This window comes from Porites lutea, chromosome 5 (genome assembly GCF_958299795.1).
Source record: "Porites lutea chromosome 5, jaPorLute2.1, whole genome shotgun sequence".
NCBI lineage: Eukaryota > Metazoa > Cnidaria > Anthozoa > Scleractinia > Poritidae > Porites > Porites lutea.
This window is the reverse complement of record NC_133205.1, coordinates 16,660,438-16,674,606: the sequence shown is the minus strand read 5'-3', so window position 1 is coordinate 16,674,606 and position 14,169 is coordinate 16,660,438. Positions and strand designations below refer to the sequence as shown.

Below are 14,169 nucleotides of genomic sequence, written 5' to 3'. Positions count from 1 at the left end.
GTGATGAATGAGCAAACACAAATATCCCATTACTGATGTTTCTATTTTTCATGTTATATCATTTTAATGCATTCTGGAGATTTTTATGGCTCGGAAATTTGGCACGGGATTTTAATTCTGAGGGGTTAAATTTTGGTCAAAGGTTTTATTTTTTAGTTTTGGTTGAAGCCCTAGGGATTTTTTGAGGTTTGATTTTTACCCCCATTTGATCATCCCTACCACTTGAAATCCGGAGTGCCCCCAGGACTGGGATTATTTGGATGATTGGAGTAACAGGAGTGACTGGAATGGTTGGGATAACAGGGATAACTTAGAAGTCTGGAATTACTGGAATGACAAGGAGGACTGGGATGACTGGGATAACTGGGGTGACAGGGATGACAGGATTAACTTGGATGATTAGAATGACTTAGCTAGGTGACTGGGATGACTGTGATAACTAGAAAAACTGGAAAGACTAGGATGATGAGATAACTCACATGACAAGGGGGTCTGGTATGACTGGGATGACTAGGATGACTAGGATGGCTGGAATGACTGGAATGACTAGCATGGCTAGGATGCAAGGATGAAGGGAATGACTAGGATGACTAGGATCACTGGGGTGACTAAGATGACTAGGATAAATGGAATGAATGGGATACAAGGATAACTTGAATGAGTAGGGTTACTGGGATAACTGAGATAACAAGGATAACTGGGATGAAGTGGGTGACTAAAATTACTATAATGAGAGGATGACTGGGATGACAGGGGTCTCTAGGATGACTGTAATAACATGGATGAATAGGATGACTATTAATGAAATGACTTGGATTGCTGGGATGACTGGGATGCTAAGGACAACTGGCATGACTAGGACAACTAGGACAACTGCCATGACTAGGATGAATAGGATGACTTGGTTTACTGTGACAACAGGGGTGAGAGGGATGATTGTGACAAAAAGGAAAAGTACAATAACTGGGCTGACTAGGATGAATGGGGTGATGAAATAACTGAGATGATTAGGGTGACTGGAATAACTGTGATGACAAAGAACCCCATTATGACAGGCATGACTAGGATGACTAGGGTGACTGAGATGACTGGAATGACTAGGGGGACACAGATGACTGAGTTGATTAGTATGACTGGAATGACTGGTGTGGCTGGTATGAACAGAATAACGGAGAAGTTTGGGATAACTACAATGACTATACAGAGACTGGAATGACAAGGATGAATGGGTTGATTGGGATGACTAAACAGACACAACAGTGGTGATTTTGTTGACTAGGATGACTAGAGTGGGTGGGATAACTAGAATGACAAAATAACAAGGATACCTAGGATGACTGGGATGACTGGTGACTGGGATGCAAGGAGGACTAGGATGACCAGGTTGACTGGGATAACTAGAATAACCGGGATGACCGGTGAGACTAGATTGACCAGGATGACTGGGAAAACTGGGATGACTAGGGTCACAGGGGTGAGAGGAGTGAGGAGCAAGGGTGACTTTGATAACTAAAATGACCGGGACGGCTGTGACTACTGGGTTGCCTGGGACGACTGGGTTGGCTTGGATAACTAGGATGAATAGGATGACTGAAATAATTTGGATGAGCAGGATGAGTGGGATGACCTCATCTTTAATGAAGGAGCATGCAAAAGATACTTTGAACGGCGGGAAACAGTGGGATTTGGCATTGTGTGTACATATGGAAAAATCCTAAACAAAATGTAGTAGTCTTATACCAGTTAAGGAAGTTACACAAAATAGGTAATGAAAAAACTGATACCTGAAATGCCTGAAATCACCAATGGGGGACCATGATCCTTCTGCTTCTTGAGATATCATCCCTTTAATTGAAGAAATGTTCTTGATATCCAACTTGTGATGGGCAAAGAATCTTCTGGAACAAAACCAAATGGGATGGTTCTGTTAAATGGCTAGAGATGCAAGAAATAATACAGGTATTAAAATTTGACTGTCAGGTAAAAAGGACTAATTCTCCCTACCTATATACATGCATGGACTTCCATTTTTCTGCAAAAACATTCTACCAGAAAAAATAAATGAAGTGTTGCTTCTTTTCAAAATTCACTGAAGATTTTTAACAAATTAAAGATTTGCCTGCAACATTTATTTTTTATAACTACCCATACTTAAGTAATTTTCAAATTTTGAGATCTGATAAGAGCTTTACGTTAACTTGTGAACACTAGCTCAAGAAACCTAAATAAGATAAACAATTACTGATAAAAAATGGCTGTAAAACAACAGCTGGGTAATTACAACCACCGCAAATGTCTACTTCCTTTAATACTGGGATGAGTGGGGTAGCTGGGGTGACTAGGATGACTGGGATGATTAGGATGCCAAGAATGAATGGGATGATTGTGATGACTTGGATAACTAGGGTGGCTGGGGTAACTGGGATGATCTGGATGACTGGAATGACTGGGAGGACTAAGATTACTGAGATGACTACGATTGACTGGGTTAACTGAGGTGACTGGGATGGCTAGGGTGACTAGGATGATTAGGATGACTTAGGTGATTGGAATAACTGGGATGACAGGAATAACTAGTAAAACTTTGATTACCAGAATTACTGGGATGACTAGGATGGTTAGGGTGACTTGGATGACTAGGATGACTGGGATGACTAATATGACTAAGATAATAGGATAACTAGGATGACTGGGATGACTTGGATGACTGGGATGACTGGGATGTTTGGATGACTAAGGTTACTGGGATGACTGGGGTGACTAAGATGACTGTGATGACTAAGATAATAGGATAACTAGGATGACTGGGATGACTGGGATGACTGGAATGACTGGGGTGACTTGAATGACTTAGGTGACTGGGATGACGGGGATGACTGCGATGACCAGGGTGACTAGGATGACTGGCATGACCAAGATAATAGGATAACTAGTAAACATATTAAATTCTGCAAGCAGAATACTACAATGCTGATCGTACTACGTGAAAATTAACTCTGCAAGACAACAACACAACACCAAAAGAACTCAAACCAGAGCGGGATTGTAGCCATAGACAGCTATTTCGCCCTCTTTGGGGCTCATCAGTATGGCGTAACAACAACAGAAAGCTCTGATGAAAAATATCCGCGCACTCTGATTAAAGCCCTAACCTAGAACTATCAACACTCCCAGAATCACACCATGTCACGTGTCTTCTCGGGGGCAAGAGTCCAAGTGTCAAGTTGATGTCTCGCAGAGAAAATAAAGAATTGGCCAAAACCAACCTCTAAAACATGGACAAAACCATGCAAGAATTACTGCATATCGGATCTATAAAAGATCTACAGCACCAGAATACATAAAGTACAAAACATTAACCACAAAGGACTGTAAAGGACTGCAAACGAATATGCCGAAGAACGTAGGATCTATACAGACCTGATCAGCAAAAATGTAGTCATGCCACTCATATTGACTGGGTTTTCTTTATCATTAGAGCTTTTTATTGCACTGTGTTTAAATTTTTTACTTTCAACTTTTTTAGGCAAATGTATGTAGATGCGTACAATGCAAACAGGTAGCTACATTTTACAACAAGTCTCCTGAAGTTGTTCCAAGGTACATGAAGAATAACTGTTTAATGTAAGACTCACCTTTTGGATTCAAAAAGAAAAGGGATAGTACTGAATAGAACAAGGGAACTGATCGATCAGCCCAATTTTTTGATATATTGGTTTTCTGTCTGGGTCTTAGATTTTGCAAGAGTGTGTTAAAGGGTCCATTCCTGGCCAAATCAACACTTAAAGCCCATTATTTAAACGAGGTCTAAACTGCATTTTAACAGCCTCAGTGGATTTCAGATCTGTTTATAAGGTGTTGATTTTAAGATTATAACCAGCTTTCTACTATATTATGCTGTAAGCCTCCTTGACCCTATCAACAAACAGCAAACAATGCTTTGAGGTGAGGGCTGGACAATATTTTATATTGACTGACCCATAGAAGGTGGTTTTGTCAAAGAGTATCTAAAGTCTGTTTTGTTAACTGGGCCTTATAGAAATAGCTGAAGAGAAAGTGCTGCCTTTTTTCTGACATCTGCAATGGGTTAGATGTTCCAGTGTTCTCAGATGAAGATGGAAAAGGCAGCAGACAACCATTCCACTGATCTGACTCATGTCAGGCAAAAAAGAACAGCTTAATGGCTACAATCTTGTACAAAAATTATGTTGAGAAATGTCTAGTTTTAAGATAAAGCTCTTGAAAGCGCTGAAAACTACAAATACTCCCCCCCCATTCCTCCAAAAAAAGCAATGTTGAAGTCCGGCTAGATCATTTCTGATTCCGATTCAACAACTTTGACCAGCACGGGGCAAGGGGAGGGACCACAGTGGTACCAAATCCATGGGATAGGCATTCTGTAGGTAAGAACGTGCAAAATTCTGAACACTTTTTGTCCGAGATTGTAGGTACCTGCTGACAGTCTCTCAGGCAGTGACAAGGCCCAGTGGTTATCTTTCCAGAAGTATGGACTGGGTAGGAAGGGGAGGGTACAGACCTCACCTGTGACCTTAGAGTCTTTATACCTGTTTTCATTTCAATTGGGCAGGTCTGCAGCCAGAAAAAAACTAGCAAATAAAGGAAAGTCGGGGGGGAGGTAAAAAGGGGAGAATATTGGTGATAAGATAAAAGAAGAATGGCACCAAGAGGTATAAGGTAGAGGATAGACATGGTACAGACATTGCAAAGTCGAAAAAAGTGAGGTGGCATTAGTAAGTGGAATAATAAAAAAGAAACAAGGAAAGGGTAAAAAGGTGGTACAGGCAAAAACAAATCTAAAAAAATGGGGCAAAAATAAAAACAAAGTGGTGAATGGAATATGATAGAATATGACAATTAAAACAAAATTTGGAAGGGAAACAAGGAAAAAAAGAAAGAGTGGAGTACTAGAGTCAAAGGAATATATTCATGGAAACAAAAAAGGCTAGGAAAGAAGCGCAAAAAGGGGGCAGGAGATCTGGAGTAGTATATTGGAGAAAGCAAAGGTTTATAGTTTTGTCTTAGAAGGCCTTTCAAAACAGTTAATTTCCCAACTGCTATTGGTGCCTTTTTCGCTCACATGTTTGTTAGCTCAAGTTACACTCTAGTATATGCGTCTAGTTCTGATAGCGTTGCTTATTCTCCTATTGTGCTTTATAGGTGTGACTTACAGCAACAGTTTTAGCTTTTCTGCTTTTAGCCTTTTTTAGCCTTTCATCTGTCTTAGCCTTAACGATGTTTTATAAGTTGCGCGACCATATTCCTCGTGATTACGCAGCAATGCATGAAGGGCAAAATGTTTACAATGACCAAGGGGAATTTCACGACAGTTTTCAGTACCAGCCACCGCCGGCTCCGGTTCTGTCCTCTACTTTTCCGGGGACCCAGATGAATTCAAGTGCCCCAAAAGAAGACGTAGCTGCTCTAATTAACCGCCGCATAAATTGCATGTGTCAGAGCCAAGAATGAAGCTCTTGAATGGGAGACAGAAGTAGCTCGCCTAAAGGCCAAATTAATCACCCTACAGCAACAGAACACACTACTGCAAAAACAGAAACAGCCTCTTTCAAACCCTAATCCTACCATCAAGACCCTTCAAGCTCATCCTGCTCTCAATGCACACGTGTCCAAAGAACTGGAGCACCTAGGCTTCTGTTCTAGCAGTTCGGATGATGAGGAGAATCCACCCACTCACCGCTCTCGAGGTAAGCCATGTTTGAAGTCAGGGAAGCAGGGTGCAAAGAAAATTATTTTTACAGCTTGCCATTCAGGCAAGCTGAAGCTAGCTTTTACTAGCCCAGACGTCATTTCAACTAGCCCCAAAAACTTTTTCTTCTTCTGTTATTCAAATTCCTCATAAAACATCACTTGCCCGTCGGGCAAGTTAAAAACAGAATTCACTAGCCCGATAGCAAAATCCACTAGCCCCGGGCTATCGGACAGTACTTTCTTTGCATGCTGGGGAAGACTACCAAATTAACTAGTCGGGTAATATTTCCCCAACTATGGCCTCACAGCCAGGTAGGCCTAGTGTACTTGTCCAAGGACAAAGGATATAATGAGCTCACAATTGCAGAGTTTTCTGCAGGTTACGCCTCTATTCTCCAACTGCCATAATCTCGGACACGGAAAGGAACACCAGACTCGATCACTTCATTGGTTTAATGTATCTTGTTACGCAATTTACCTGGGGGGCTGTTCATGAGTTCCATACCGCAGTGCTCTTCGAAATCGAATGCAGACATGCACGGTGGGTGATTCCCTTTCCGACTTAGAAACTCGTCTTCTCCGCAACTCTTCGAGGTCGATAGGGACTGTGATCGCGAGTTGGTCGGTGGTGCCAGTCTTGCTTCATCGGGATTTTCAGAATCAAAAATGTGGGCACTCGAAAGATCACTATGGCACAATTCGGAACCAGACCAAGTAGCTACAGCACATTTGTGCTAAATGATGGACAGTTTCCTCGTGTGATTGCCAAGCATTCGGAGTATTCTGCCAATTGTCCCAAGAAAAATGTCATTTTGGGGCTCGCCTCAGATTAACGATCTTCTGTCACACCACCTTCCTGACTTGTGACTTTTCATTCTCAACTCACGATCTTGGCTGGACTCTAGACTTTCATTTCTAGACTTTACTTGGTTACACATTTCTCGCCCTTTGCTAGACTCTAGATGTTCTTCTGGTAATCTAGACTGTAATTCGTTGTCTGACTCTAACTAAGACCCCCTAAAATCACATCCGTCGAAATATGAAGTCAAATTGTAACTGAAATAGGTCTAATCTGTCAAATTATCTTCTGTCTGATTCTTTCCACCGAGTTTTAGGTTGAATTTAACGGTAAATTCAGGGGTCTTAGTTTTCATAATTATTTTATTTTCGAAAACAAAGACCCCTCCTAGTTTTCGTTATTACAAAAACTATGACCCCCTAAAAAAACAATCCGTAAAATGGGGAGCCCATCGGGCTCCTGGTAAAATATATAATTTAATTATGAAGTCGAATTATGACCGTTCAAAGAATATAATCTGTAAAACAACCAAAAACTATCATCTGCGTGCTCACGATCTGCTCCTTCTAATTATTTGCAGAAAACAGAGCATGAAAGCCATTACCTGTGTATAATTGTACACTGAAAATATGCCTACCCCGCCGATTGGTCTCTAATTTTAGTTGTTTATCCTTAAAGATCGTAAAATTAGCTTTCCACTGGAGATGGATTTTTGCCTTCGTTGCCGGCTGACCTGTTGCTGCAACCCTGATGGCGTTACCTGAATATATCATATTCGCTTCCGACCATCAAGTAGTTAATTATCGGTTAAGAAAAAATAACACAAAAATACTGGGTTTTTTCCCTTTTCTAGCCAGGCCATATTAAGAAAAATGCTTTCTCAAAAAGGGCCAATAAAAGATGTATATACTACATTGCATTTTTTAAGAGTTTATTTTTATCGCAGCCACCCGGAGACCACCGGAAACAAAAGCTACAACGTAAGGGGTAGTTAAGGGGTAGGTTGGGGGCAAGGAGAAAATAGTCTGTGAGGGAACTCGCTAAAAACACTTATTTAATAAACCATGAATGAATAAATAAATTTCCTGTACTAGCAAGGTATCATCTCGAGAATTTTGCGTTTTAATTTCAGAAAAATATAATAAACAAACAATCAAAACAAAACACCCCTTGCGTGATTTTTAGGTAACGCAATCACCGTCGCAGAGACAAAAAGGCAAAAATCCATCTCCACCACGTGGAGATCCAATTTTACGATTTTAAAGGATAAACAACCAACATTATAGACCAATTGGCGGGGTAAGGCATATTTTCAGTGTACAATTATACGTAGGTAGTCTATGGCTTTTCGTCCTCTTTTTAAAACCTCAATACTAATCAATGCTGATATGTCTGCAAATTTTTAGAAGACGCGGATCGTCAGCACGCGGATTATAGTTTTTGGTTGTTTTACGGCTTACAGTTTTTGAATATTCCTAATTCGACTTCAAATATATAAAAAGGATTGGTTTTTAAGGGGGTCTTTGTTTTCGAAATTACGAAAACTACGACCCCTGAATTTACCGTTAAATTTGACCTAAATCTCAGTGGAAAGAGTCGAACAGAAGATAATTTGACAGACTAGACCTATTTCGATTACAATTTGACTTCAAATTTCGACGGATTTGATTTTAGGGGGTCTTAGTAATCTTAGCAATCTCGAAAACTAAGAGGGGTCTTAGGTCTTAGGTCTTAGTTTTCGTAACACCCCATAAGAACTGTGTATTACACAAAACATTTTGACTACCCACCCTTCCCTAGCTGACCTCTGTTAACCCAAGCAATTCTACATAATTTAAAAGTCTTAACTAAGCTAGTACTATGTAGTTTCGTTAGCTATAAAATTTCCTTGTAAGCTTAAACCGTTACATCTTACCTGCACTGTGATCAAAATTCTCCATGCGATGCAAGATCAGTGGTTTGTCATCACAGGTTTTTTTGTTCAAAATAAAGTACTTTCTTTTTATCACAGTTAAGTGATCCAGAAGTTAATAAACCACTGAAACTGAAAGACCAAGCCGCGATCTTGCAATCCTTGCGCTTTCGATTTGAAGTTGGACAACCATTATCGGGCGCCATCTTGGTTTCCCTTAATCCCAAGCTCCACTCAGTCAAAGCTTGAGGAGAATACCGAGGGAGGGGTGAGGTGAGGAGGCGAGGAGTTGCTAAGATAAAGTGAACAGTATTCCAGAGGTGTAAAAGCCTCCTTTGCAGTTGATTTACCGGATTTAAAGTGTTTTATTTAATTCTTTCCTATCCCATATATCGAAAACATAAGACTGGCATGTTGCTACACAGGCATCCCAAGCCTAGACGCTTTGTAGGATCTGTAGAGAGCCTATGCATTTCACGTTGGAAACTGCGAAAACCTTCGTTACTCCTTTAAATCAATCGATGGATAACACAGGATCGCTAAACCAACCTAAAAATTTTCTAAACGCTCAAAGACAAAATATAACAACAGTAAAATAGGATTTTTACTGCGGGGAGGGGGGGTCTGCACAGTCGGCGGCAGGGCCAGGCCAGAGAAAGAATTGCCTATGGTAATCTCGGCAATGATTATCACTTCCCTGGCGATAACCAATAAGCATTTGCGTAAAACAAGCAATACCAGAGCATTGCTAAGGAAGTTGGCGACAGGGTAGGAGAAGGACGTGCCTCTGGCAATCTCGGTAAGGATTATCACACCCTTGGCGACTACCGAACAAGCATTAGAGTACCACAAGCAAGCCCCGAACATTGCTAAGGAAGTCGGCGACAAGGTCAGAGAAGGACGTGCATATGGCAATCTTGGCAAGGATTATCACCGTACAGGCCTACTGTGGGACCTTAGCTCGCCGCGAGATTGTGCGAGCTAATGCAATATTAGGCGAGTTGAGACAAGATAAGGAAAAATTGCTCTTGACTATCAGTTGCGAGTTTTTGCGAGTTAAGGCGAGTTAGGGGAAAATGATCCACCTAATGTTGAGGTGATAAGGGTTAAATCATATAATGTGCTTTAGTATCATAAATAAAAAGATGCCTTCCGATCTTTGTATGTCTTAATTATATATTACTTCACTCTCATCTAATTATATATTATAAAAGACTCCATGTTGCCCAATTACGAAGAAAAAAATTAAACGAAATTCTCAACGTTCAATCACTTACGGGAGAAATTGCAACCAAACAAGAGGTGCTTCGGAGAATGGAATCAGTCGCTTTAATTTGGTCCATGCACATCGCAGCACACGGAAAAATGGAAACTGGTAAAATTGCATTGGCTTCAAACCCGGTTGGCAATTCAAAAGACTAGTCTTGCTATGGAGGAGGACAACAAGCTATATTAAACTGAGGGCGCGAGGCTGGTTGTGCTGAGTTGCTACCATAGTGTTCAAGGAGAGGTATCGTCTGAGGGTGTGGTTGGCATGGCATGTGCTTTCTTCTTTGCTGGTGCTCTTTTTGTACTGGTAACACACTGGAAAATTTCTGAGGAAGCCACAATGGCGATTAGGAGATGTTTTTATCGACACCCGAGAAGTGGAAACAGAACTAGCGCTGCTTTCCAGAAGGCCAAGAAACGACTTCCAGATTCGGACGAGTTTTTCACCTCCAAAGTGAAGGGCTCCATTTGTGCTAATTGGCGATGACGTGAAGATTGAATTTGATGCAGTGCATTGAGGAAGTTGTAAGTAAAGACTTTTTATTCTTGCTTCAAATTACTTAGAGCCCTGATAAAAGAAGGTTTAAGGTTTAATAATAGTCAAATAAAATAACGGAATTGGCAGAATATAACTTGTAAAAGATGTGGAAATAATTGAAGAATATGGATGGATGGTTGATCCATGGGTCCCCCAGCAGGCAGGTGTGCTTCATGCTATCTCTCTGATTTCAATGAAATTTGGCCAGTTTAAAGGGTCTACCCCAAAACTCAAAAAGACATCGAGTGGAGGGAAGCGACGACTGGAAATACTTCAGCTTTCGCAAGCTTATCCTAACTGGTCCTTAAGTTGTTCACAGGGTGGATGGCAATCCACCGGATAAATCACTTCCCAGCGGATATAAAGTATAAGCTTGAGTATAAGGAAAAAAAAACTGCTTTATTCCCTGTGGATAGAGATTAATCCGGTGGGTAATGCTATCAATACCCTGGGTGCCGAGAGGGTTCCTTTTTACTCTCTTTCGCTTTGGGGAAAACAGAATTGACTGGTGAGGGAGACCTCGCAGCTGAGAGATGGACATGTGTTTCCATGTTCGCGCCTCAGGCCTTTTTAAGAGGGAAATATATATCCGTAGCAAGAGTTTCCAAAAGCCTTTGTTTCATGTAGTCAGGACATGCAGTTAGGGGATCCCGAATAGGGTTCTTCAATCCCGTCACCCCGACCCAATGCAAATCCCGTAATCCCGCGGGATTACTATTTTCGGCATCCCGCATCCAGTGCATACTTTCAAACCCGATTTTGCCTTCAAACCCCCGAATCCCGGCCTTCAAATAAGGAAACCAATCCCGGAACCCGTAACACTTATACCTATCACACCTACTGGAAAACTTATTGTCCGTGTCGGTACGTATACTCTATTATTGAATAAGCGATTGACTTTGTTCGATGCTGTTGCAAACCTTTGTTCTGTCGTTGGTCGTGATGGCGTTTGTGTTATGTCAGATCAAGGTTCATGTTTATTTTGAGACTCGAATGAGAATGATTGATATCTTTACGATTATCTCTCTTCATAACGTTTGAAAGTACTGCAGCTCATATTAAATAACATCTAAGAGCATTGCTAATACTAAACGCGAGGATTTTTGCGGATTACTTGTGCAAAGAACACAGACTCAGCGTAAGCTGAGTAAGCCGCGGGGCTTACCTTAATAATTCGTCAAGTAGCTTTATATCAAAAGGCTGGTCTTACATCCGACATTAAAGGACAAAAAATCGATAACAACCTGAAGCTTTAACAAAAACATTCTAGCATAGTATAGACTGAAACAAGCTTATATCAAGTTGAAAACTAATTGAGTGATTTATTAACTTTTTTTGAAAGCAGTGATTGGGGTGAAAAACAAGTTATAGGGGACAACTATTGACATGTAAAAACTTGCCTGATCTGAATAAGACAATGTAAGGCGTGGTTAAAGCTCTACTTGACCAGACAAGCAAGATGCATGTACCATGCGTGATGATGCTCGTCATCCTGTAGGTCGGTTTCCATTACTACGCTGAGGACTAAATATATTGACATCCCATCCAGGACGACTACACCTCCACGGAAGTAATAGCAAGATCGAAAATTTACTTAACAAAAACACTACAAGCTCGTCGGAAGGACAAGGGGGTGGGAACCCAGGAAAATAGGGAGCGGAAGGGGTACGGGAGTAGGGAGAGGGGAGGGTGGGGGGTGAGGGTTCTTAAACGATTGGAAGAGGGCCGAAATACAATAGGGCTCTGTTCACAGCGCCGATCTTGAAAGTACAATGTCTAATATCGGATAGGTTTCTGTGACACTCTTTGGCAAGTGTGAACCTCACATTAGTGGCTAACACTTCATTCATTAGCAGGATGTGTTCAAGCATGATCCAGGATTCGATAATCGCCAAAATAGCTGAAACTTTCTTTTGTTCAATCGATTGCCGCTACAACATTACCATAGGTATATCATTTTTTCTTTTCATGTCCTTCCAAATTTCACTCGTTTTTAGTTGTATTGAATAGTTAAACAGAAAAATCTCTAAGGGGTTTCCAAAGACAGCCGTTATATAATTAGTTCTGAAACAATTAAACCGCCTATCATTTTGCTCCGAGAGAGTTTCTTTCATGTTATTTTAACATTCAAACGGAAATGATTGATACTGCGTGCTTACGATTAACCTTCTTGGTGACTTCAAAGTACTGCTCATAATGAATAAATTTTAAGTACTGTTTAAGACCTTTAGTATTACCGCCACATAAAGACCGCAACGCGTAATCTTGATGATTATTAAAGAAGCTTTATAACATGAGGTTGGTCATATTGTAATCTTTTTACGTCTTTTGCAAAGAATTGACAACGAGCTTCAACAGCCATTATTCTACATGATACTCGATTGAAAACAGCTTACTAGGTTGAAGGTAGTAGTTGAGTGATAACCAGGGCGTGGCCAAATCTCGACTTCTTCCATGCACTGAGGTACTATATTGCCAGGTGTTGACTGTTACCATATCATGCATGCATGTCGCCTTTTATTGATACTTTGTCAGGAGAATAAATGTATTGGCTTTCCACCTCGGACACCTTACAGAAGGTAATACCAAAATCGAAAATTTACGTAATAATGAGACAAGAAGCTCCCCACGCGTTTAACATGGGAGTTATCAACGGAGAACCTTTTGTCGGAGAAAAGTTCACCTCTGTGTCTTTTCATTGGTAAAAGCTGGACAGTTCCAAGAAGGGCTCTTGTTTGTTGTTAACTCGAAGTACGAACAAAAATGTATAGTATGTAGTTTTAGCCCGAAGGATAAAAGCGAAAATCCCGTCAACAAATTTATAATTTACTTCAAACAATAAACTATTGCAAAGAAATTCACCAATCAATCCTTAACTTTAGGAGAGAACCATGTGACTTTTGAGGGACAGCCTCGGTGATTTTAGAGAAAAAATAATCTGCACACAGTCATGGAATGAAAAAAAAAACTTATATCGAGTTTACAGCTGTGTTAAGTGTGCACCCAAAAATGGGAAATTATCTTCGATCAGAGTACTAGGATAGGAAAACAAATGATTGCCCAACAAAATCTCCCATCTGCCCATCTACATTATCCATCTGTTCCTTTTCTAAAGTTAATTGGTCAGCCCCTAAATACAATTTCATGTTATAAAGGCCGGTTCGAACACACCATATTCCTCAGGCGGCCGCCAATTTACAGGTTACGATTTATCGGTTTGATGTGTGTCTGAGGGAAGGCTCAGGCCAAAGTAACCAGTACTAGCAGGCACTGCTTGTTTTGCCTAATTTAGACCTGGGACAGAAAATGGTCCATACTCTGAACTATAATCTAAACACAATAGCGCAGGCATACTCTTTGACACCTGCCTAATCTATTAGCCAGCGTATATATTTTTTTTTACTTTATCTCTCTAAACATTCCGCTATTTAGTTTGGCTGTTTTCCCATAAAAGATCGCATTTATAACAAAAATTCCTAGTCCTTAAAAGACACACACATTCGCAAGGGACACTTCATTAGCTCAGGCGAACCCTCAAACATGTTTCGTAATTTGTTAATCGTTTTTGCAGCTGCAGTTATCCTTGGTTTTGGTGGTTCGTCACAAGGAACACCTACCAACCTCAACGTGAAATCACCTGGTGGTGATCAGCGACCCCAACAAGTTAATAACATCCAAAATCAGATCAACAACTGGGGCCTAGGGAACGATGACCGTAAAATGTTGATGGAGATGAAATACAAGATCGACTCTTTGCATAAAAAATCGACATCTAGAGGTAATTCGAGGTTTATCTATGTTTCTATTCTTGAGAAGTTACTGTTTGAAACGGCCTAGCGATTTCGCGAATTGAAGTCATGGTATGAAAGCACATAGACTGCGAGCAGTCCCTCTTCAGTCAGTCAAGTCTAAGCCTGGCAGGAC

At 40.7% G+C, this 14,169-nt stretch overlaps 1 long non-coding RNA gene across 1 annotated transcript in view; it reads left to right on the top strand.

Annotated features, from left to right (window-relative positions):
- The first annotated feature begins 13,902 nt into the window (after window positions 1-13,902).
- The window catches only part of LOC140937098 (uncharacterized), a 1,396-nt gene continuing 1,129 nt past the window's right edge, over window positions 13,903-14,169 (top strand). The window contains exon 1 of the long non-coding RNA XR_012165432.1: window positions 13,903-14,023. This is a non-coding gene — a long non-coding RNA (uncharacterized lncRNA). The remainder of the gene's footprint in view (window positions 14,024-14,169) is intronic.